This window comes from Gallinula chloropus (assembly GCF_964237585.1).
Source record: "Gallinula chloropus genome assembly, chromosome: 12".
Lineage (NCBI taxonomy): Eukaryota > Metazoa > Chordata > Aves > Gruiformes > Rallidae > Gallinula > Gallinula chloropus.
In genome coordinates this window covers 5,024,252-5,046,794 of record NC_140097.1, presented here as the reverse complement: position 1 = coordinate 5,046,794, position 22,543 = coordinate 5,024,252, and the positions used below count along the sequence as shown (strand labels likewise).

The 22,543-nt window shown below is 43.9% G+C and overlaps 1 long non-coding RNA gene across 1 annotated transcript; it reads left to right on the top strand.

The window, feature by feature from the left end:
• The first annotated feature begins 9,123 nt into the window (after positions 1 to 9,123).
• On the top strand, positions 9,124 to 21,032 carry LOC311195950. Its single transcript, XR_014617546.1, has 3 exons — positions 9,124 to 9,156; positions 15,604 to 15,657; positions 20,890 to 21,032. It is a non-coding gene; the product is annotated as an uncharacterized lncRNA (long non-coding RNA).
• Positions 21,033 to 22,543: the final 1,511 nt, after the last annotated feature.

Genomic DNA, 22,543 nt, shown 5'->3' with positions numbered 1-22,543 from the left:
AATGACACTGCTCGTCCCTAAAAATGCTCTGAACCTCAAACACCGAGCTGCATTTGCACACCAGGAGCTCCGAACATGGAAGGTAACAAGGTAAGAAAGGCATCCTCTCATGTCCTGGGGGCAGGGGACCTGTGGTTTTGGACCTAGTGGGTGAGATCTCCGATCTTAGTCTGAATTTTCTAACAGTTTTCAAGGCCTTAATGATAGACTAGGATAAGCAGAGAAGAAAAACTACATCAAGTAACACATATGTTCTTCCTGTTGCTTAGAAGTTGCACATTGCATATCAATAATAAAAAATACCTCAGTTTAGAGATCTGTTGCTTGGATGTGTAAGGATGTAGATTCAATTTCCGAGACTTTACTAATAGAAAAGACACTAGGAAGAAATTATTAGGTTAAATCCTAATGATTGCTTTTTGTCAGGTGTAATCCTTACTTTGTAAGGGAATGCAAGGCTTCGAAAAGGAGCCAGGGATGCTCCCCTGGACAGGAACTGCATACTTCTCTGCAGAGACCCAGCAAGGTTGGGACCATGCTGCTGTACAGACACCAGCATGCTTTGATCACCACAGAGAACAGAGCAGCCTCTAGTGCTCAGGAGTCTCTGCATTGATTTACTCTGGCATTTATGCTATTACCATGTACAGGAGATGGGATTTTTGTGCTGCTGATACCAGTCCATGATTTGAACTGGATCACGACATTAAGCAACTCATTTGCCATTAGTGCAAGAGATGCTCCTCTATGGAGAAGGATCCAAGTTGTGTGTGGGTTGGACATGAGACGTGTAGAAAGACTGGGGAACTTAGCAGCAGTTTCCTTGGCCACAGCATCCCCTACCATCATGCACCATCCCTCCCGCCTTTCCAGCAACAGGGCTTCACTGTAGGAAACTCACCCCCCAGCAGCAGCCCAACCCTGCAATGATAGCTGGGCCTCCTATTTAACAACCAGACCGAGCTGACACTGTGCCTCAGCTCATTGCAGGACCTACTGGGTGCAGTATAGCTGCTCTGACATTTACCCGAGCTCACATATTGCCGTAGTCCCCATCAGCGTAAGCTGAGATACAGCCCTGCTGTTACCTTGGCAAAGCAACAGAACCTGCGTGAACACATGCTGAAATTGTTTTGCTGTCCTGCCACAGCTGTGATCGCTGCTGGTTCACACTAAGCACCATGAGCCACCGTCGGTTAGAAGTTGGACAAGAGCAGAGTTACTAGCCCATGGGTCTGACTGACTCAAACTGGCAAGGAGCCAGTGCTCTGCTGCAGATCTGCTGGAAGGCAGAAAAGAAACCTGGTGAAGAAGAGTCTGAAAGGACTGTCTTTGTGCCAGTACACCAAGTAGAAAGTCACTGCTGAATACACATGGGCCAGGTCCAAATTCTGTTTAGCACTGTGAGAATTTTTGCACTGACCATGACATCCTTTGCTGGAACCCAGGGGAGCTGGCCTTCCATATCCTGTGCAGCTGTACAGTCCTCTTTGTGCAAGAAAATTAGGTGCATTGTAAGCTTGAAATTACCTGCAAGTGCTCTAGAATTTCTTTGTGTAAGTGACATGAAGAAATCAAGGTACAGGACAAAAGAGACAGGATCAGATACATCTCCAAAGTAAGTCAGAGGCCAGAACAAATGTAAAGAGTTAGTTTGGAGAATTCTCTAAATAGCAAGAAAGGAAAATAACACTGCCTGGGGAAAATTCTCAGGCCAGTGAAACCAAGGGGAGTTTAACCATTGATGTCAGTGGGAAAAACACTGTCATATATAAAGTACATGAACGTTACAAGATGCAAAAACTGAACAGCACAAAGCCAAGCTTATTAACTGTTTTCCAGTAGATTCATCATTCCTCACACAGCCACCCATCCTCTGACATAGCTGTTGTCCTCAACCTGGTATCTTCCCTTCGCTGCCATAAAGGTTGTTGCAAAATTACTCTGCCATCTCCTTCAGGAGTCAGGAGGGCTCATATTTGGGGAAGGCAAGTGTTTGGAAACTGGTGCCTAAGAACAGAATGCTCCCTGTATGAATTAGATTTAGATTGGATATTAGGAAAAATTTCTTCACCAAAAGGGTTGCCAAGCATCAGACCAGGCTGCCCTGAGAGGTGGAGGAGTCAACATCCCTAGAGGTGCTCAAAAAAACATGTAAACGTGGCACTTCAGAACATGATTTAGTTGGCATGGTGGTGTTGGGTTGATGGTTGGATTTAATGATCTTAGAGGTCTTTTCCAACATTAAAGATTCAGAATTTTTTTCTCCACTATGAAACATCTGAAGCCTGCCTGTTGCCTACTCCATTTCCAGAACTAGAGCCGTGGGGAGAGGAAAGCTAGTGCACACTGTGATCCAGGAGGACTGGGCTTTTAGAGGATTTCTAATTAAAGCCCATCTGGCACAAATTTAAGCAGCTTTGTGGGACCTGACACTCACCAGCCACACTGGGCACTACCACAGTGCATGTATTCAAGGATGGTCATGACGTCTCTGACTTCTCGTGCTTGGATCACCTAGGTGGGCTTGCAAAGCATTTGTTGTTCCTTTTCAATCATGTTCTCATGTCCCTAATTCATTTGGATGTGGGCAAATGGTTATTGTTATTTTTTCACATCTGATTGAGTGCAAGCTATAACCTTCCCCAAATTTCATCAGGATTTTCTCTGGTTAGTAGATGCTTTATTGCCCTTATTATGAAGTGCAGTTGCTGCATGATGTCAGGTAATAGTTACATTGGGTCGGGGCTTATTTCAGTCTCCTTTGCCAAGTCTGAGTTACTTGCTTCCTGGCTGAGTTGATTTGCTACCTTAACTATTAGAACATATTGTTTTAGTAGCTGTGTGACTTTATGTGAGCATCCGTGAAAAAATGAAAAGAAAAAAAAAATTGAACTTAAATTCTATCTCCCTACCTATCTCAACATGTGCATAAGTACATTTTTATTCAACAGGGCCATGGTGGTGTTGAAATTTAACTGCAACCTGATTAAATGCAGTGTTCTAATTTGCTGCCCCATCCTGCAGCGAGAGGACCTAGAAGACTTACAGACAGATAAAGCACCTCCCAGCAGCTTTTACCTGCTAATAGCATTTCTATCATTGCAAGATCTGGCAAGAGAGTCAAACACCACGTTTCCCTGAAGGTATGTAAAGCATGCAGAACTGACGGAAAGATTAACAAGTTTTCTGGGGAAGGAGCATACATCTGCTAGGGTGAGGAGAGCCTTCACTGATGTGCCACTTTGTAAATGCATATGAACTCTGTAATAGGTGCAATGCTTTTTGCTCAACAGCTGCAATCTTTTCATTGTACCTCTTTTGTTGAATTCAGATAAAAGCACTTCATCGTCAACAAATCTAATATCTGTTCTTGTCCCACTTGAAAGGGTCAAATGAAATTTTCCCACCGGAGACCAAAAAAAGCTGAAAGCTGCCTAGTGAGTTTGGGTGGCAACGTGCCAAGAGAGAGGGGAGGGGAAGGGAGGTAGTGTCTCCGATGCCTTGGGAGAGCAATAGTGTCAAGAAGCATGAAAAGCTCTCTCCAGGCTCACACACAGTCATGCAGCAAGAGAGGCAGGGAGAGCAGGGCAGCCCTCCTGAGCTATGAGACCACCTCCCTCCTGAGCTGCTGGGGCAGAGCCTCCTCCTCAGAGACTCATGTTCAGGAGGTCAGATGAAGTTATTTAGGGTTACTGTCTCACAGCAAAGAGACAGGGGTGCTCAGGCTGAAGTGGGAGCCTGCTGCAGTGGAGGAAAAAGCCTCTTGTTGACCTGATGGTCATCGGCAGTGTTTCCAATGTGCCTGGATCTGCAGAGAGCAAAGGTTCAGGAAGCTGAAGAGATGACAGAAACTCTTCTCTCAGAAGTCTTTCTCCAGTCATGCATTGACTGGGATGCTGGTTGAATCCTCTATGCCATATTGAGAGAAGGACTGAACAGCTTACCTTTACAATCACAGCACCAAGCCATTGTAAAAGGTACACAGACACAGAGCAAAGTTGCAGAGTATGTTATTGTGTCAAAGACATTTCAGTCCTTTTATGCCAAACACAGTCTATGGATTTCCAGCCGCTGAAGGGGGAAGCAGGTGTTTACTTAGCCCACTTAGGTATGCACTTGAGCCTCTGTGTACTAATGAGCCAAAGTGTCCATTTCCCAGGAGCTTGTGCTTTGCATGTTCTCTCAAGCCTCTGCAGTATCAGCACAAGATGTTCCTATTTCTCTTGTGCTAACCGTTTCTCCTCGTGAACAAGCTACCCTGATTGGAGCAGGGCCTCCTTCCTGCAGGCTGTAGCCCAGCTCACCATGGTCATGGTCCTTGTGCAACACTTCCTGACATCTTCCTAGATCCCAAGCCTGGAATGAAAGCCCACAAATAAGTTAGACAACAGTGTGATTATGGAATAGACCACTTCAGTCTTTCAAGATAAAGCTATTGGGTACCTATAAGCTCTGCTTTGCATTATTTGTACAGGCTGTGGAGTAGTGACACATAGAGAACTGCTGCACTCTTAACTCGGGGAAAGCCTTTGGCCTGTTGAGGGCAGGGGACAGGAAGTTAAGGCACAAAGAAGGAGGCACCACAATGAAAGAATGTGGAGTAGCTCATCACTAACACCCTTTTCCCACATCAGCAATTGGACTCAGTTATGAGAATAAAAGGGACCTTGGCTGCGAATGACTTAGGGCAGCATAAATATGTATTATGAATTTTAGGCTCAGACATAATTAAATGCCATTTGTCAGATCTATGCTTGTTTTTCATCTCATTTGAGTTTTACAGAATGAATTAACTAACAAATGTGCCTCTGATTCTACCATAACAAATCATTTCTCAGAATGGTTGCCTTCAAGCAGCAGCAAGAGAGTGACTGGGGGAAGTGACCTTCTGCTGTGAAGGTGTCACGTTCCAGCAGAGCCCTGAGTGGCAATGACAGCCTCGGTAATGGGGAGCCCGTAGTGGCCTGGCAGCCTTGTTGATAACTTGTTAATTTATTTAGTGCAGTGGTGCAGAGGCGAAGATCTGGAGTAAAGGGTGAGGTGGGCTGAGCCTCGGGGTTGAAATATGGAAATGTTCTGGGTTTGAGGGGAAAAAAGAAAGGAAAACTTACTGTTCTTTGTCACTGAATGAGGTTGGTGATGGCAAGCAGATAGGCAAGTGTTTGGCACCAATGCAGCTTTCATTTATAAAAGGTACAGCAAATACACAGTCAGCATGTGCATAGACTGGGTAATAGAACAATAAATGTTCCTCTCTCCATCTTGCAAGAGCATGTTTGAGGCACACCAAGTGACTGTCACTCTGAGCTGGGAGTCCCAGGACGGGGAACAAATGGTCTGTTCGCCTTCAACAGGCAAAAGGGAGAAAGAGTTAAAGACCATAGGTGAAGAAATCCTCTCATTGCAGTTTAACAATGTCTTAAATAATTCTCTCACTTTGTCCCATGACATTAAAGCAAAGGTCCCTTTTATACTTAGCAAATATTATAGCAAATTGATGGACTTGTTAGCCATGGCTTAGCTATGGTTTCTGAAATGTTAAGAAGTGCTCAGGAATTTGTGGGTGATACGTACTTCAAAGGATCTGCTGGCTTTTCCAAGTGTTGAGTTCCTTCTGGACACCAGATCTATTGATAATGGCACAAAATGGAAAAAGTCAAATACATAAAAAGTAAATCAAAGCATTCATGAGAGCCACGAGGATGGTGAAGAGTGTGGAAGGAAAGCCTTATGAGGAGAGGGTGAAGTCCCTAGGTTTGTTCAGCTTGGAGAAGAGGAGGCTGATGGGAGACCTCAGGGCAGTCTGTGGCTTCCTGCTGAAGGGGGAGTGAAGGGGCAGGCACCGACCTCTCTTTAGAACCAGGGACAGAACCCAATGGAATGGCATGACCTACCAGTGTAGGTTTAGGTTGGATGTTAGGAAGAGGTTCTGTACTGAGAGGGGGGTCAGGCACTGGAACAGGCTCTCCAGGGAAGGGGTCAGCCCGAAGCTGGGCTGAGGTCAATAAGCGTCTGGACGATGCATTCAGTCCTGTGCTCTGACTGGGCTGGACCTGTGGGGAGCCAGGAGTTGGACTTGATGATCCTTATGGGTTCCTTCCAACTCAGGAGGCTTCTGTGATTTTTCTATTGGACAGCCTCATCTATTGTCCCTAGCAGAAGGCCTTCTACAGCTGTATGGTTCATAAATATATGGAAGTTGTTTGTTGTATCAGGTTCACAAAAATATGCAACAAATACTCTAAAGAGCTGGAAAGCAGTATTGGTAAACTGATAAATCAACCAAATAAACATGATAAGGGTTACCCTCTGTACAGCTCTGCAGGCTTTATCCTCAACATATCTTAAAGAAGATGGGGTAGAAAGTATTTAACAAATAATTTGCTGTCACTCGAAAAACAAAACCAGATGGTGGTGTTAATGCATCCAGTGACTTAAACATAATGCCATGTGTCTGCAGGAAAACAATAACCCCCACACAGCACAATCCTGCAAACCTTAAGTCTCACGCACCAAGGAGCTCTCTTATGAATGAGAGGAAAGAAGCAGCACCCCACTGACCCATAGGAGCATCAGTGACCAGGGTTGGATCTCAGCCATGCACACTCTCATGGCAGGCCAGGAAGGAAAAGCGAATTTCCCCTTTCCCCAGCGAGGGAAGAGGTGCTCCAGGCTCTCTGCAGGCACCCCAACCTGCAGTCATGCTGCCTGTGGGTGCTGCCACACACCTTCCTTTTGCTCTTTGCAGGCTCTGAGTCATGTATGGCTGCAGCTGAGCAGCGTCCCTACAGCTTCTGGAGGATTTGGAGTGCTCACAGGACACCTCTGCTTTGACCTCAATACATGGATGTGCACAAGGAATTTCCCCTGAACATTTATTATCCCCGGTACCACAGTCAACAGTTGGCAGGGTAACTGAGTAAATTTACTTGAACTCTTTATTTCCCAGGTCTTATTTTTCTAAGGAAGGCAATAAATCAATGACAGGAAAAGTACTCACCAGGCAGAAATTGGGTAGCTCCATGACTTAATCAGCACTGATTAATGCCGGTCGGGAATCTATCTCTGCATTTCTTTGGAATACATTTTGGAAAGTCTAGTAGTTCCTAGCAGAGTTTTGCATGAAAAATTAAATTACTTTCATATTCCTGTCTCTCTTTAACTAATCAGCTCCTTGAGGCTCACATCATATTTCCACATAGGTACGTATGGGCATAACATGGACCAGTGGTGGAGATGAAGCTGAGATTTTTGGCGCACAGATGATCACTGGAGAGCCCAGCTCCGGGTCTGGATGACAGGCAACGGAAAGGCACGGACAGCCGGAGCCGGAAAAGATGCTGCTTTTCCTCTCTGGCTGTAACAAAGTGAAAACACCAAAGATACGTCAGCGAGAAGCAGCCAAAAGTCAGGATGGGGTCAGAGCTGCGTCAGAAACAGCCCTTCTTCTGCGGGGTTGGAAGAGGAGCTGTAACTCCCGAGGAAGGTCAAGGCCAGCCAGCAAACAACACGGGCAAGAAACCCCCGGACGGATAAACAATCCAGACATCTGGTGAGATCCCAGCACCGCTGCAATCAGTGAAGTTTTGGCACCGACTTCAACACTGCCAGGATTTCCCTTGTAATTAGCAGCGTGCAGCCTGTCTGGGGAGGATGTTCCCTCCGGAAAGCTGCTGGAACTGGGCTGTGAAGAGAGCTTAATCTCTGTGAAGCAAAGAATAACACCTAGTTAGTCTCTCCCCCCCTGAGTATGAGAAAAATGCTATACTGGAACTCAACTAATAATATTAGATGCTACCAATAACTATAACTAACATCTGTCTTGAGTGCTGCCAAGATTTTTTAGGTGCTTGCAGCAGCTACTGGACGGCCCCCCAGCACAGTGCTGGTACAGGCTGGGAGCAGCCACAAGAAGGGAGTCAGGGCTTGATGTATGGCAAAGGGAGAGTAAACCTCTGAGCACACAGAAGTGTCTCTGTGCTCTTCTGTAGTACCAGCAAGTTCGGCGGGCACATACGAGCCAGGTAAATCAAACCAGTGTATGATAGACTGGTAACACTGTCCACAGCAATAGGTATTTCAGATTCTACACTGATGCAGCCACACACAGGCAGAAAATACCTCTGCAACAGGGTTTTTCTTTAAAAAAAAAAAAAAGAAAAAGTAAAAATCTGTGTTGTTAAAGACCTTAGCTACCTGTATTTGAAGATCGTTGTCTGAAAAGATGAAAAACATACATTTTCATTTCATTTCAGATTAGCATGGTAAACAGCTAGATCTGTTCTTTCAAGTGGAGCATTCAGCTCCATTTGTTAGCTTTGTTGCTGATATTTCACCTCTCTTTTATTTACTTAACATAGTTTGACAAGAAATTCGCAGAGAGATAATATATCTACATGAAAGAGTGGCTAGGGGAACAAGTCCAGAGATTTCAGTGGGACAGAATCAATTATTTATGCCTTTACCATTTTGGTCTGTCTCCATTCCACAGAAGAGCTACCCGACCAGCTGAACATTTTTGGTATAAAAAATACATTCTATTTTAGGAAGTAAAACAAAAAAAGAAGAAAGAAAAAAAGATAGATAACGTGTAAATCAGGATTGCACCCATCTGGAAAACAAAAGTCAAGTCATGAGTGATGGAAGCTATTCCCTTGTAAAACAACTCCCTCTCCCCAGCCAGATGGGATGGTCCCTGCTGCAAGGAGCTCCCAGTACAAAGTGTATTAACAAATCTCCCCGTTGCTTTTTGCCACACAAAATTAGACAAGCTGTATAGAAGTCAGCTTGATCTCTCCTGAACAGCAGAGCAGAAATGATCCTGACAAAGCAACGAGTTGGCTCAAGGAGTTTCTGTGGCTGAACTGAGGCAGGTGATGGAGGACACCTACATTCTTCAACAATTATCAGAAAGAAAAATTGCTTACCCGGTCTGGATGGCTTAAATACAGAAGCCAGAGCAGTTTCACATACAGTTCGTCCCAGCTCAAATCAGCACCCATGCCCTGAAGAGACCCCAGTCACTGGAGTTTGCTGTGCTTCAGCGGTGTGCGATGGGACCGTGCCTAGCACCGATCTACAAACAGGCTGCAACCAAATGCTGTCAGGCTGCAGGTATGGCAGAGCAGCTCCAGCTCCTGCATCAGCATTACAGTAAGTGAAAAATGGGAAGTTTTTTAAAACCAGGGAGCACTTTGTCAGTCAGAGGTCAATGAGAAATGATAAAGAACACAAAGTAATACATAAATAAATAAGTAGGGTAGAGAAATGAAAGGGAATGGGCAGTGAATGTAAAATAATAATAAAAAAAAAAAGACACCAAAGTGTGCTGAAAACTTACCCAAAGAAAAAGCCAGGCCTTCCTGATGTTCCTGCGGGGGCTTAGGTGAAACCTCCCCCTCACTTTGATGCTGGAGGATCAGATCCTTAGGAATAGGGGGAAATGTGGACGTAACGAAAAGAACCTACTGCAAAGTGAAGGAAAATAAAGTGAGCAGTGCTGTACAAAAATAACGATTCAGTAGCTGGTAGGCAATATTGTCATGTCTGCAACACATCCAAGGACTTAAGTGACCCTCTACTCTGGCTGAGGATCTGCTCCATTAATAATAAGAAAGAGCGATTTAAACTATGACTTGTTTCATTGTGTTTTGTACAGGTTTGGGGAATACGTTATCAAAGGCTCCAATTCTGGCCAAAGTCCACAGGCATCATCACCTGTGGTCAGGCCCTGGATAGAAAGATCAGAGCTATCTTTGCGTAGCCCTACCACCAAAACCAGATCAATCAGAAGGAACTCAAAAGGAAATATTCTACAGGGAACAGATGAAGATGCATTTAGAGGAAATAATCCCCATTCAGGATGTCATTATTAAAAGAGAGAGATAACTATCAGAGCTAAGATATGTCAGGGCAACCTCGTTGACATGGGACTGGAGAACTTCTACTGTAAAAGCAGAGAAACTAGGTCAGTGCTTTTTGAAGAGAGGAAAGCTCAGGGTGGACATCATTATTTTATATATGATTCTAAGGGGAATAGCTAGGAGAGATGTCAGAAAGCTAGTGTCAAATGCAGGAACAAATGGACAGGCTCTAAGAAAGGGAAATGAAGAGAAACTATAGGAGGCTCAAGCGATATAAACATTTCTGTACACGCTAAGTAGTTGATGCAAAGACTGGGTTACAGAAAGGGCTAATATGAGCTACCACTAAGGCTTTGGGAAAGGAAAAGTTTTGTGGGGCACAGCCATCTGCGAGCTGACAAATCCATCTCTTGATCTTGGTCTGTCCCTAGAATTGCCCAAGTTTCAGTCTCAAAATTACTTCAAGATCCACATATAGTAAATCTCTGTGCAAGCGCAATAGATTGAAGTGACAATTCAGTTTATCGCTTGAAGATAAAACTCAGAAGAACATTCGCCTTCTAATTCTATTAATATAAATGTAATTACAAGGGCTAATTCCAATTCAAATGTTAACTTATAAGGGTTGGTGGAGGTAGCAGCCTACAGAGGAAAAAGATGATGCTGGAACGCCTGATCCTTACGTTTGATCAATAGTTCAGTGTTAATAGACTTTATTTATGAGTCAGAGCATATGGTTCGAAAATGAGCCTAATGATTAGGTTGCATGTGTATAGACACACACTTCTTTAAGCACTAGTATATTTGCATGTTGCCTTGTCTCTAAAGAAGAAAGAAAAACCTCTCTGAGCTGTTGTAACAAATTAGAATAGTCTTTATTTAAAGTAATAATAATAATAATGCTAACTATCACGCAAGTGCAAGCACGACTTCCAGAATGTGCTGCTTTAAACACAGATCCAAAAATGCTCTTTATTGTAAGTATCTAAGATGTATACCAGTCACTGGGAAAAAAGTAAATTGAGGCAAAAGCCTGAGGCAAAGGGAATTTGAAGAGAGGGGAGAATCATTGGACTCTGTAGTCTGGGGCTCTTTGAGTGCATTTTCTTATATTCTCTGAAATTTAAAGGCAGACCTTCACCTGGCAGAAATAAGCAGGGCATTATTGAAGCTGATGGAGCTAAACTACAGATCTGGTCCTAAATACATATTCTAATACACAGAAAGAAGAAAACAGGATAAAAATTAATAATAACCTTAATACACTAAACAGTCTCATTGAATATGGATCAAATGCTGAGATCCTGGGAAAAGTGTAACACCAGGCCTGTCCCTTGGGAATTTTCCTTGTTTAGAATAATTATTTTCTACTGCATTACCTTGGTGTCAGTAACAGCGCAAACCTTCCTCCCTTCTAGCCCAATAATGAAAGGTTTTGAAGTCTGAGGTGGGAAGTGTCTGAGTATGCTGTAGCAATGTCCCTTTCACTTCTATTTAGCGGTAGCAGAAAACTACCCACACTTTCCAGATCTTAAAAATCCATGGCAGCAAGGTCCTCAGAAACGTGGAGTTCAACAGAGGATCCGATACACACGTTTTGAAAACTTTTGTGGTATCCTCAGATCAATTTTGAACTGCCAGGATATGACACTCAGACGAACTGGTCCATCTCAACCACCGTAATAGCCGGTGAGGCATTGATGTTGACATGGAACTAAAAATTTGTCATGCCAGTGGGAAAGCACAAGGATCAGAGGAGTGAGTGATACTGATCAAAGCAGATGAGAGTCAGGAATGTTTATACGGGAGATGCAAACTCTCACACATACCTCGGCGATCTGAAGCCATCAGAGTTAATATGCTGTCTATTAACATTTGTTCAAATACAGCACCTGTCATAGCATGTACAGGAAGAGTGTTTGTTAGGTCAATCTTACACAAGAAGAGCAAGGTGTACTAAGGGGGGGGGGGGGCTAACTAGCTGCCTCTGTGTGTGTGTGTATCCTCAGTGGTATTTTCTGTGCATCTGCTGTTCTCCTAGGCACCCAAACCCAGAGGTTATTGCACTAGTGGACTTCACTTTTACTCTATATGATCATTCTTTGCAATCTTAATAATATTTGAATGGCTGGTATGCTTTAATATTTGTCTTCTAGCAGTACTCTGCTAGGAAAGGGAACTTGGTGCCTGTGTTTTACTGATTGTCTGCAGCACAGATGCAAGCTGGGGGCTTCCTCCAGCCAGAGCTCTCACCACCCGGTTGCACACGCATGGATCAGTGCTTGCTGGAGAACAAGTGGCAGCATCCTGGCAGCTCAGCAGTTGCAAGGCTAGTACAACTGTGCTAATACACTGCTGCTGTTTTGGTAGCTTACAGAGCAGAGGTATCAGGAATAGACTGTGCTGAAGAAAATATGATGGCCAGTGAGTTTTCACCTCTCGCTAGGTGCTTAAAAGAACATGCCATTACCATGGCAGCTGGGCACTCTGTGGGAAGATCTTTCATCTCTGACTCATACACAGGGTATCACAAAAGGTTTACATGAGTTATTGTGTGTCCTTAAGCAATAGGAAGGCAGCATATTTGTATTTTGGGCAGTCCCAAACGTCTTTGTTATTGTCCATGCCGTCGTTGTCTACCTTAACCTGAACTTTGAAAGCCCACTGCATATCTGGTAGTTTCAGAACAAACCCATGTTCTTAATGAGTAAATGAAGTTACTGTTACTTTAGTTTATTCTAAGTGTTGAACCCAGCATGGGATCTAACCTGGAATAGTCATCTTGAGAATATTGCGGCGGAAAGTAGAGCGTGGGATTTAACATTGGAAATTAGAAGTTGATCCTACTTCTTATACAAAATTGAGATTGACAAAATTGAGGTTTATCTACATAAACCTTTAAACAAAGATGTGGCTCTGAATCAAAATTAGGGAACTGGAGAAATGAAGTTGAGGATTTTGTTCTCTTAAAGGAAACTTGCCCAGCAAGACTGTCAGCAGAAAGAGCTGCCGCAGCGGAGATCTAAGCACAGACATTAATGGAGTCAGTTCTTTTTCTGGAGGTCAATTTTGAATAAACCAGGACTGTTTAAAAATGACAGTTATTGATTAATTAAATTTATACTTGGAGCTTAGCCCTCTTAGTTTTGAAGAGCCTGTACACCAAACTGGTGTGAATGACCAACTGGACAAAAAAAAGAAAATTAAATCATTCTTTAATTAACTGTTGATCAAATTGGATTGAATGCTAGCCATGGTTTTGGAGGTCTGTTCCTCACAAGTACAAACAAAGGGGCCTTTTGCAAGCCTCTCTCTGCACTCAAATTCTGTAAAGCATTCTACCCCATGTCTGACTATAAAGAATAGTATGTCCATCTCCAAAACATACTTGTCGAGAGGTAGGGTAAGATAGTTTGAAAGTAGCTTATGGGTCTGCCAAGTCCAACAGCAAAATGCTCCAAGCAGAATTGCACAGCTATCCAAGCAATTTCTAGACTTAGATGAATGTAGCTGAAAGCTAACTGAACAGGGCTTAAGTCTGAAAGAGAAACACTCAGCACACAAAGCCAGGAGTATCCAGGTACCTAAATTGGAGATACTGCCAGAGCCGTATGCCTAATTCACATCTCACCAGCTCACTTTGTGCTGGAGGTAACGTGGGAGCTGGCAGGATCAGGCCCTTTGCATGTTTGAGAGGAACCAGCTGAAGGAAAGAAAAGGGGCAACGTTCAAGGCGACATGGGACCAAAGGCAGGGGATGGAGGTGAGCGAAATAATAAATGAAGGGGCATCACGTTGGCATGAAGTGATACGCTGTCACGGGCAGCTCCCGACCTGATCCCACACTTAAAAATAGATTGACATTTATCCAGGAGGCGAGTTTGTTATTCTGTAACTACAGCATTTTCTATTATGTTTGATAAGGGAAAGAAGATTGGATCTTGGTCAGAAATATAAAAATTCGTCTCCCAGCAGGGGATAATAGGAGGAGAACAGAGGCCGATGACAACTGCAGATTTAAGAGTTCAGTGCAGTCCCTGGCAAAGAAGAAACATTCGGTGTGGGATTGAGATGCCATCCCGCACTCACGACCTGGAACCCCCGTGGCATGCAGGCTGGGGGAGCCATCCTGAGGCAGCAGTTCCAGGTTCAACCCCACTCCCTTCCATAACTGCCCCTCTTAGGGCACTCTGGGCAATTTTTGCTCTAAATCTACTTAATATCACACAGAAAGTCATCAAAGCAAGAATGATGCGGCCAGTGCGCTGCTAAGACCCTGGTCTAGTGGAAGCATTGGGTGTAATTAGGATTAGGACTGTTATGTGCTGTGTGTAAAGGGGGTGTTAGTTTTCAGAGGCATGTGTATGTGTGTGTGTGTGTGTGCAACACATCCTTAGATGGCAGTGAAGGATGTACATACTGCCTGGCTTTTGCAATTGCACATCAGGCATGGCACAGCCCTTAACTTCCCACAAAAAAAATCCCAAAACTCTTTTGTTTCAGTGTATAGCTGTTGATCTAAAATGGGAGTTCTTGTTTTTCTAATTCACAAAGCTTAAAAGAGTGCTCATTTTATATTAAAATGATAGCCTTTGCAAGAGACCTTCAATCTAATTAAAGCCAGGAGATTAGCATCCCTTAGAATATTTGCAAAGCCTGCAATGTGAAGTTAATGAAATGTGTACACTTTTATAAAGCTTTAATTTTTAATGAAATAATTCAGGACATGGACCTTACTCTTCTGCCTCACCTGCTTTCTCCAAAACTGGGGCTGTTTACAAACAATGCTGGGTTCTGAGGTGAAGAGAGGACAAGTTAATCGAAAGGGTTCTTAGTAACTACTCTTTTGTCTCTTCCATTCAGCCTGAGAATGTATCCTGATTAATAATAACAAGTAAGAATATAATTTTAGAGTGGCAGACATTTCTTAAGGTTTCAGATATGTGCATATAGATAGGTAAAATGCAACTTTTTATATATATTATATAGAACATATACAATATTCATGTATAAAAATGTGTATATATGTATGCATACATAATAAATTATGTATACAATTATATATAAATACACAGTGACTGCTGAGGGACCTGAAATAAACCACGTAAAGGCAAAAGAGAGGCCAGTGTTAGAAGGGGTCTCTGGTGTTTGGCAAAACAGGCTGAGCTGAGAGGCAAGGGGAGCAGTCAGGGCTGTAGTATCAGGTTCGGAGGGGGTGGCCAAAGGCAATCCCAAGCAATTCCAACCACCTTTTAGGCTAGGCTCCTCTAATGACAGGCCTCACTCCTCTGTGATTGTTTGAGAAGAAAGAAAAGGGGTGGGGGTTGATGGGGGGAAAAGGCTGGAGCCCAGAGAGAAGCAAGCCCTGTTCAAAGGCACGCCTGCTCTCCCCAGTGTCTGGGGCAGCATCTCCCCAGGGCCACGCACACCCTTTCCAGGGCTGCTGTAGGAACAGCTACACTTTACAGCTATTTACTCTGTCTTTTTCCTGCCCTTCACAGTGCTGCCCCTGAATTTTGCCACCGGAAAGAGCTGGCTGTTCCCTTCAAAACAGTCATTTTCTTTCCCCTCATAGTACCAGCCCTGCTTTACATTGCACTTTGCAGATCTTTCTGAAACCGAAATGTAGGAATATCCTAATCTTGCTCTACATTTTAAAGGCAAGAGATAAACCTGTTGTTTAATGAAATCCACAACACTACAGGAATAGTAACCATTGTGTTTCTTCGTTTCAAAGGACGGCTGAAATCTAACATCTGGTGTAACTGTACAAACCTGACCTTAGGTCACAGTAAGTATTGTATTGTTGATGATGGATACGCTTTTTTCATTACCATGCTGTCTCCATTCTTTCAGCGTCCACGCTGTGAATCCCCAGTTATAGCCAGAGCTATTGATAAATAGTGATTTTTTTTTTAAATAGAAATATTTTTTTTTCTCTTTTTACACTTTTAAACATGCATTGTAAGATTATTATTTTTTTTAAATGGCTTTTCTAGTTTGTTGTCAACAATATGCTATTATAGGAGCAAGCTCTTCTGCATGATAGCTCTAGCACACAATGATCAAGGAGTATGTGTCTGAAGATGCAGCTATGATCCTAAAAGAGCAGTGTCACAAAAAGGTGATCCTCTCCGTGCGATGCCTTCCCCTGTAGTTTCCTCTTTGGATGCTCCTTTTCTTAAAGCCCTTGTAGGACTAGGGTTTAAGGCTTAAAATCTGAAGCAGATGTGGACACCTGTGAATGTGTTTTTGCATGGGTTTTTTTTTCCAAGGTTTGAGCCCTGGAGTGGAAAATGAGGCCCTGCACTGTCTGATTTGGTGGATATCCATTATTTCTAAGGCCTGGGGTAACATGGGCTATGTTGGTGACTGTGAAGCAGCTTGCAGTACTGTAACCAGGGCTCCCAGCAAGCCCAGGGAGGTACCAGTCAAGAAATTCAGATGTTGCCCCGATAGCTGGAACTTCTGGCCCAATCTTAACTACATGAAAGCTCTGCCACCGGACTGGGAGAGAGGGGAAAGATTTTAATGAAGGTTTCTCTTTGCTTGTTTTGCTTTTCTACAGCCAGAACCTTTATCTCCATTTCTTTGCAGCTCTCCAAGAGCTCAACCAGACTCAGCAGCAGAGCTTTCATTTCCCCCCACCCCCTAAAGCTATGAAAACTTAAATTTAATTTCCAGTCCTTTGGGCACCATGAGTCCAGGCTCATTGGGACAGAGATGCTGACTGGGATTGCTGGACACACCAACAGCCAAGGGGAAATGTTTTCTTTCCCTAATCCATACGCAAGGTTGTAATGCACATACTGTGTTCTCCCTAGGTGCTAATATTGCTTCATGATGTTACTGCCTCGTGAAGCAGAGGTAAAACAGAATATCCTTGGCTCACCACACTGCCAACGGAGACGTGCAGAATGAAGTTTTGACTCCCTGAAGTCCCTACACTTTCTCTAACCCAGCACTAACCAGCATGGAAAATGTCTGAAGGCACGGCATTTACACTTCTAAAAAACATCTATTCATTTCAGTTCTGCCAAAGCTAAATACATTTATAGATTTGTCTGTAATTATTTTTAGAGTAGAATTCTGTTTGTTTGACAATATCTGAAAAATGAAATACCTGGGGCAACATTGCTGAGTGCAGCTGGTACATTGGAAACGTGGGGAAAGACTTGCTGTGATTGTGAGGGGTTTATTTAATACCTCTTAACACAGAGTTAACTCGTTCAGTGAGGCCAGCTCATTCAATGGGCTGATGATGCTGCCCTCTCTGCTGCACCACGTGAGCCATGCACCCTGTCCAGGCCATACGGATGGGACCGAATTGCTTCCCACCTTGGGCTTTTTTTTCCCTACTCAGTTTAGCAAAACATACAGGAGCACATACACTGCTCCCCTCCCACCCCCACCCCCCCCCCCCCCCCCAAAAAAAAACCCCACTACTCAGCAGCAGTCTTATTCCTTACTCCAGATGTTCCCGCTTTTAAACAGCATCTATTCATCTAGTGACCTCAAAGTACTTTGCAAACATTTAATTAAACCTCTCTGCCTCCATGTGCACTAGAAACTGGTCCCCTTGGCCAGACAAACAAACAAAGGCATAAGGAAGTACCAGCAAGCTACAAATTAAGCTCTTTTAAAGGGTTTTCAAAAAGGCAGTCAAACCAGAAGCATCCAAAGTCAGCAATGGAAACACAGGTATGGGTTGCCCTGGAGCACCAAGGTCCACAGCACCTTCTCCCACAGCCACAGGTGAGAGCCAGTGGCACCCTGGGGTGGCAGAGGGCTGGCCCTGAGTTCCTGCACTGTAAGGATGAGGAAAGCCCCGGACCCGCCAAGCTGTGAACTGAAACCCATCGGCAGGATGGTTAAACACCCCCCCCCCCCCCCCCCCCCCCCCCATATCCTTCCCACCTACTCCACACTTTCCATGACCTCTTCCTTTCATCAGTAAAAATAAATTGAATTCAGCACCTTTAAAGGCCCTGTCTGGATCCATAACGTTCATAACCATGCTGTAACCATGAATGAAAAGCTAAGCAAGAGCATGGTTTGTATCCAAGGGCTCTTTTGCTTTTTATATGTTTACATATACCAGCCAATGGTCAGCAAATAAGCGCCATGGCTTGTAATGAAATGTTCAAACCATCTGTTTTAATCTGCAATTTAATTTCACTGTGAAATATTAAAGTTGTTCCGATGGTTGGGTTGGTGTGGCTGCTTTCTGTGAAAAGGATTGTGTATCCCAGAGCAATTATACTGCACCAAGCACATGCTATGGGTATTATATTCTGTATTGTTATTTTGTTCCATTAAAAACATTAAAAAGCCTTCTTAATACAGCATGACACAGTTTTAGGTCTCTCTTTTTTTTTTGTTGGAAACAGGTAGCAGATGCTGAGGACAAACATTAAGGATCCTTTTGAAAACAGCATGAATTTTTCAAAGTGCTAAAAATAAATAAAGTTTAAAAAAAGCTAGTACATAACCAAGCCAAGAGGGACAACTGAGGAAGAGGAGAAGATTTCAGTATCATACAGAGGAATGCACCCCAAATCAACGGACAGTGCCTGTGAGATAGCACCTGGGTACTCCCACAGTGATGTGCTGGTCTTTGCTGTGGCAGAAGGTAGCTGGGACCATGGTGCCCACACTGCCTTTCCTGCCATGCTGTGGTGTACCAGGGTGATGGAGAGGCACTTCTCCCTATTGTTGGCTCCTGCCATGCATTTCCTTAACAAAAACTATTTTACTTATGTGAGGAATGATTAAGTAAAACTAATCTGTGTGAAATTATTTTGCATCATTTCTGACATTGACTTTTTGTCTTTACCAGCAGCTGCGTTATGGCACGGGATTAAATTAGCTGCTCTTGTTTATGGCAGTGCTAAATTTAGGTGGCTGATCCCTCCTTTCGGTGCTCCTGCATCGCTTCCACACTCAACCTCTTCAGGCCTCTAAAAAGACAGCTGCTGAGAAAGAAAGAAACTCCCTCACAAACAACAATTATTTCAAGTTATTTCCAATTTATATGGGGTTTTTTGCAAGCAGGCAGGGTCAGTGCTGTGTGCTGCTGGGTAACCTTTCTTATTTTCCTATGGCTTGAACACTTCTGTTCACGTTTGCTTTGCAATACTATGATGCCTTGAGATATTTTTAACTCAACTCCAATGAAGCAGTTCATGAACTTGCTCCCCTTTTTAAGTCCACCAGCACAGCAGGCCTGGGGGTTGCCTGGAAAGGACAGTCGGTGGTTGGTCTTTCAGCAGGTGCAAGCTGTTTCCCCAACTTCACATGTGACCTTAAACAAATCCCATCATCACTTTCACTGAGCAGCATCCCATACCATGGTACCACTCTGCTACACTTCTGGGCCCTTCATCCGCTCCTGGGATGGGTGTAAAGCTGTAACAGATTCTTGTGCCATACCCAAAACACAGAGTCTTTCTCCATGAGCTGTGACTCAAGAGCCTGCTAGGGCTCTGGCAAGAGGGATACACAGATATTTCCCCCCCACAGAAGCAACTCCCCATCTCAGAGGCAGGAAGTGTTGCAGCCCCCTGAACCCAGCGCTTCCAGCTAATCTAAAGCCCTGTAGGGAGTCGGGGCTAATTAACTCAGCGCTGTGGCATCCTGACATAACTGCATGGCTTCTGGGACCCAAGCTAGTATTTCTACCCAGCAGTCCACTGCACTACGTGATATATCTGCTCGGGCAACGCTTGCACAGGGGTCCCCAGCACAGGACAGGGGGAGGCAGGGATTGCACTCTCTGGCTGCCCCCACACCCCCAGACTCTGCAGTAGGTGCTTTCCATCATACCCACGTCCACACGTCGCTCGGTGTTATTTGGAGGAGTATGTGCTACTCACAATGCATTTTTTCCTGAACATAAGCTGGAAATTACTGATTTTTACCTTACACAGCTAGTATAAAAGCACTAATGTCCTAATGAAGAGTCTCACTTAGCTAAATGCTTCATACAGCTGAGTAAAACAAAGAATTTTACTAGAGCTTAACCCAGTCGTTAATAAGCTTTTTAACCTTGACCTTTCAAATCAATGATCTACCACTGGTTTTACCTTTCAAGAAGGAATTCCATTTTCAAGTGATAAAACATATTTTGCACTCCTTACAATCTAATGATTATTCTCAGCGTTACTGGATATATGAGGCCATCAAACCATTAGAAGGTATAAAATGTATTAATGTACAGCATTCACGGCTACATTTGCTTTAGAGTCAATAAAAGGGAAACAATTTATAAAGGGCATTTATGCTCATTACGGAATATCGATAGATTGTTTCTCCCATCTTTCTGAAGTATGAAGGGCTCCCTTTCCTGATGGATAGGGGAGGATTTGCATAAGATCTTTGCTTATGCCCTGAACTTCTCCAGCACAGAGCTGCATGTAGGGGTCTGTGGTCAGGCTTTGGGTTGCCATGCACCAGATTGGGGGGGGGAGAGAGGTTGTGCAACCGTGGTGGTACCCGCGAATTCCTCCTTCCCAGGGGACTGAGCATCTCAATTCAGGAGTTACTCAGAGAGGCTTTATAGACAACTACAGTGCCTTCAGCACCAGACACAAAGTATCAAAGGGTTGTGGGCAAATTGGAAATGAAGAAAGGAATTTATTAATGAAGAAGGTCAGGGCTGAAGAACACATGATGGCAGAGCACCTTCCTGAGTAATAGGGCATCGAGAGAGGCTCTTTGACACACACAGGGAAAAGCAGAAAGGAATTAGGTGTGGGGTAGGAGAGGGTACAGAAGCACCAGCACTAAAGCTAGAGGCAGAAATTGCATAGTTTGTCCTAGTGAATAACTCAATTAACTGCAGGAATAAAATCTAGGAAGAGACAAGTGATTAAGACACTGGCCTGAGTCTCAGCAGACCTGGATTCAGTTCCTGGCTGTTTTCAGATTTCTGTCTGACTTTTGGCAAGCCCCTGCAACTCTCTGTGCCTTCGTTTCCCATCTGTTAAAGAGCAATAATAATATTTCCTTTCTCTCCTGCAAGCTCTTCTGGGCAGGCACCGTCTCCGTCACAGTGTGTGTGTGCAGGACTTCGCCCTCTGTGCTTTCAATCTCTGCTCTAAAGAAGGACTTGGAGGGATGGGGAATACCACGCTAAAGCAGCTCACAGAGTTACAACTTATGAATGACCAGGAGACTATACTGTGACTTGTTAAACACATTTCTTAACATCAGTTCTTCAAGGACAAAAGAAAAATAAAAAAAATCCACCAATAATTTAGAGAAGGAAAGTGATTCACATCTCTGTTAAGGTTTATGCAAGTCTGAACTTACCTTCCAAAGTGGAAATCTCATCACTTGAGACAACAGAGCAAACAGTAGCCACAGCACAGAAGCAGAGAGGTGGCCCTCTCCATCGCTGATCTCACTCCTCTACACATCCAGCTTCTCTAAATGGACCGACCTTTTCAGCATTTCTCCCTGACAAGCCTTCTTCTTGAAGCACACATAGTGGTTTCCCAGGCATGCTCATGCCCAGCTGGTGGTGTGAAATTGTGCCCACTCACAGGCATTCAAACACACTGCAAACAAGACTAGGTTGCAGAGCTGGGTTTAAGAGGACAACCAGGAAATACATCAAATTAAATCTCAGCTGCAGACACTTTCTGGTAATAAGCAGACCCAATTAGAAATGCAAATGTCACTGAAAGGGAGCATGTCTGTTGACAGTAGACTTTGAGGAAAGCTTTGGTTTTAGTGCTAGTAAATTAATCTTTAATTATGAGCATGCCTTACTTCTGAAAGAAGTGCCCTGCACAGCCTGGACTGACAGCAGGAGAAAGTTTCAGGCTGTTGCTTTCTTGTGTGAGATGAAACATCTCACCCCACCCCCCTCCTGAAAACAGAGAGCCTTGTTGGCTGCTGGTGGATGTAGTGATCTACTTCAGCTGGAGCTGGGGCTGGGCAGTGTCATTGGTTCTCCAGATGGCAAGAAGTCATCAACCCCTTAAATCCCATGACTCCCATGTTCTTGATAAACACAAGTATCCAAATGAAGAATTTTCAAGGTTTGGGTTTTAAAAAACAAACCAAGCAACTATCCAACCCTCCTGCAGTGCTTTCCTTCCCTGGCTTGGTCTCCTGCCCTCCATGCAGAGCACACCTTGCCAGCAGAGAAAGGACTACAAGATGCTACAGCAACCCCTTCTTCAGCCAGTGATGAGTACATTCAACACCTCCACTCCCGTGCTGGCTGGACTATTAAAATAACAGTTCCACTTCCAAGTAAGTAAATAAATCTCACTGGCAAGTTTGTCTTGTGACAGCCAACATCTTGTCTCCCTGAGAACTGGGATGGTGTCCTGCAAAGTTGAAAAGCCGGTGCTTTAAAACCAGAGTGCAGCAGCCAAGAGATACACAGCTCTATCTTCTGAGGTAGCAGATATACAATGAAGGAAGCAATATGTTCTAGAAATCTTACTATTGAAGTTACAAAACCAGTTTAATTTCTTAAAGCTTGAAGTTAGGGCGTTTTGTTGTCATTTTCCCAGCAAGCTTTTGCTTCTTTTAGCCTACAGCTAAAAAGCTTTGCCCCAAAAAGCTTCATTGCCCTAAAGAGGCTGTGCTGCCCACCCACCCCCAAAGGCCCAGAACACCTGGGTTCAGGCACAACAGGAAGATCAGAACATACCTTATCA